Source organism: Octodon degus, unplaced genomic scaffold, assembly GCF_000260255.1.
Source record: "Octodon degus isolate 3935 unplaced genomic scaffold, OctDeg1.0 scaffold00016, whole genome shotgun sequence".
Classification (NCBI taxonomy): Eukaryota; Metazoa; Chordata; class Mammalia; order Rodentia; family Octodontidae; genus Octodon; species Octodon degus.
In genome coordinates, this window is record NW_004524592.1 from 14,894,366 (window position 1) to 14,898,304 (window position 3,939).

Sequence of the window (3,939 nt, forward strand, 5' to 3'; positions counted from 1 at the left end):
AGCCTAGGGTTGGCATGTGAGTGAGACCACCCTGGCGCCCGCTGGATCGTATTCCCACGTAGAGCCCAGACCCAGCGTGGAACCTGCAGCAGAGCTCCCTGCAAAGACACAGAACATGTTGCCAGAGTGGCACACAGGGTTCAACTCCAAGGGCTGCAGCAGGAAGAAGTGGAGCACAGCAACCAGATCCAAGCCACACCCACTTGGATGAGTTTGAACTTGATAGATCTAGACCTGGTGCTAAGGTAATAACTCTACCTAAGCTCTACACCAAAGGTCGGAAGACAGTGGTATACAAAATGACAAAGAGAAGGAACAAAATGCAGTCTCAGGTCCTGAGCCCAACCAGAATAAATGCAGAAGACATTAGCATTGAAGAAATTGGAAATCACACACCTGAAATCTCTGAAATAATAGCAGCTGAAGTAAAGAAACAACTGCAGAAAGGTATAGAGGAAATCAGATCAGAAATAATGTCTCAAGTAAAAAAAGAAATGATAACTATAATGAAAGAAGTACTAAGTGCTTTTAAAGAAGACACTGATAAAAAATAGAGCAGGATATAAAAATGATGGAATCCTTGAATAAGCAATATAGGAAAAAAACAGAATGCATGAAGCAGATCCAAAGTGCTATACAGGAATTTAAAACCTTAATCACAAGCTGGCAAAACCATTTGAATGAAAGTGAGAATAGACTTTCAGACCTTAAAGACACCATTGCAGCTAGTGAAAAAGAAAAGATCTCTTAAAAACAACTAGGACGCAGGAAAAAATAATTCAATACCTGCAAGATGATGCAAAGATGAACAATTTGAGACTAATAGGCATCAATGAAAAACAAGGAGTCAATAGAAATGATATAAAAAATATGGATGGAAGGAATAGCAGAAAACTTCCCAAATATGGGGAAACTATCTGACATTTAGGTAACCAAAGCATATAGAACTCCAAAGAACATCAACCCAATTAAAACCACACCCAGACATATAATAATCAAGATCCCAGAAATTCAGCACAGGAACAGTATTCTAAAAGCCGCTAAAGAAAAGAAGCAGATCACATTTAAAGGAAAACCCATCAGGATAACAGCAGATTTCTCTTCACAAACCATCAAAGCAAGAAGATCATGGAGCAAAGTACTTCAAGTCATACATGAAACCAAATTGCAACTCAGACTGATATACCCTGCAAAAATCTCTTTCAAATATAATGGAGAAGTGAAATATTTCCATGACAAAGAACAACTTAAGAATTTCATGATGACAAAGCCAAACCTACACAGACTACTAAAAAATGTTCTAGAAAGGGAGCAAAATGACTACAACTCAATGAATGAGAATGGAAAGAACCCATCAAATAGGGCAAACAAACACAGGAGAAAAAGAGGTATACAAAAGCAATCTTTCAGTTATTCTTTTGTATACAGCAGCAAGATATTTCCATCAGCATACTCTACAAATGGACTTCTCCATGACACCCCTATGGGTCATGATTTTGTCTGGGTCTATAGGGTGGATATCAAGGAAATAGCAGTAGCTCAGTCCCACAAGTGAAACCTGGCCACCAGTAAGTGTTATGGACATTATCCATAACTTTGTGCGATATCATATCCACAAACTGTTAGAAGCACTGGTCACTTATTTGTCATTCCAATATTTATCTTATGTTTTATCTTAGTAATTCTTTACTATCATGAAAACTTTTTCTTAGTTCAATTGTTTTGAAACATTTTTTAATTATTTAATATTGCTTAATCTTAATTTTGTATTAAGATTTATACTGTATATTTGACTTACAATCTATTTAAAAGACATGGCATGATATTTTCTCCTAGTATTAGAAACTTTAAAAAGTATATTCCCATTTTCCATTTAATTTATATTACTTCTTTCCTATCTTTTATACACACACACACACATATATATATATATATATGAAAAAGATATGTGTATAACTGCACATAAGATTGATAGTTTCATATAAATCTTTTATGACCTTTTAAATGGGTTCATCTAATATAGTTTACATAGTCCTTCACAACTTGTCATTTTGAGAGCTCTTTATTCTTCATCCAGGAGAATACAGCAACTTATCTTGCCTTCTGAAATATGCTTTTTGTTATTTCCTATATGCTACATCTGGAGGTATTAGAATATTCTGAGTTTGTATAACTGGAAAATATTTTCCATTTAGTTTTCAAAGGTATGTTTGCTAAGTATAAAATTCAGGGTGGTGACGTGGCCGCGGAGTTCCGGCGTGCGGCGGCCGCTGCCAGGGCGCGGGGCTTCCCGGCCTGCCGCGGGGCTGCGGCGACCTTCCTCCGAGGGTGCGGGGCGCGTGTGTGCATCCACACTGCCCGGGCAGCTTCGCTCCGGTCGCGGCCCACCGTGGGCCTCCGCCTCCGCTCTCCCGGGGGACGCGCGTGCCCAGCTACTGCCGCAGCTGAGTCCTCACCCTGCTCCCGCTCCTGGGAGCTCAAACTCCGGGGAGGCGAGGCGGCACACGCCACGCTCGGCCACCAGGTGGAAAGGCCTCCAGCTACAGCGCGCAGCCTGTTGGAATAAAGGCGGCTCAACTGCCGAATTCGGTGTTTTGAAAACATGGCGTGGTTTTGAATGATTGAGAGACAGGTTTTTTTTTTTTTTTCTTTTGAAATTCACCTTTTCACATTGATTAATGTTTCCCTCATCCAACGCGAGCACCTGCACTCCCCGCCGCAGCGACGCCCTGGGAGCCACCGGAGGGGGAAAGGCTCTTGCCTGGAATGGAGAGGAAAAATGAACACAGGTGTTTGCTACCTCACTGCGGGGCGCAATGATTGAAAATACCGATGAAAACTTTGGGAACAAAACAGTGGATGTGGTTAACAAAACAAAATCTTTCTGGACAGCTTCTGATAAATTCAATAGGTACAAACACAATGAACATAGATTATTTGCATAATGATGTAACAAAAACATATTGGAAAATGAAAACTATAGGGAAATTGCATTGGGAAAGTGAATTAAGATTCTGATTCTGGCAAGATGACAGTTTAATGATGAATGGCCATATAGAGTAGGAAGAATTACCTCTCTTGCTTTCCTCTGATTGTAAATATCTGTAATGATTGATTGGCTATGTCAGCTTGAGTAAGAGAAGTGCAGCTAAATTGGCTCAGCAGTTCCATACCCTAGGATGTGGGAGAGCCACCCCATGGCCTGTCACCTGGATGGTATGAAGGAGAAGTGGAGATGGAACTTCTTTGGAGGAGACCAGTCCTTGCTGTCACCTTGTACCTCATCTCCTGGCTTCCAGCTCAAAGTTCAGCTTCCCGAGTAGATCCTTCAGCCTTCCAGATAGACCCTTAAGCCTCTTCCAGCTCAGACTCCAGCTTCCGGTGCGGATCCTTTAGCCTTCTAGATAGACCCTTAAGCCTTTCATGGCAGACCCATCAGCCTCCTGATATGTTGCACAGGACTCTGCAGTGAGCTCCAAACATTCGGCTAGATCCAGCAGTCTCTAGTGTGCAGACAGTCCCCTGCATGCTCATATCCGATTCGGGGTGGCCAATGTAAGCCCGATCTTGTAAATTCTTATGTACTCACATATATTCTATTAAATCTGTTTCTCTAGTAAAAAAAGCACTTACCTGGCAAGTGCAAAGGTCTGAGTTCAATCCCCGGTTCCACCAAAAAAAAAAAAAAAAATCAAAGAGGACAGATCTTTTTTTTTTCTTTCGGTCCTTTAATTAGTCTAGTTTCTTACACACTTGGTATTTTTTTTTCTTTATAATGTGGAATGTTATTTAATTTTGTTCTTCCATAGCTAATTTTTTATGCATATGCTTTAATGATTTTTTTCTTTATAAGAAGTTTTGGGCAATTTCATTTTTGTATATCTTGGTATGATTTTATTCAAATTTCTTGTGCAAAAGATTCATTTTTCTTGGAAATGT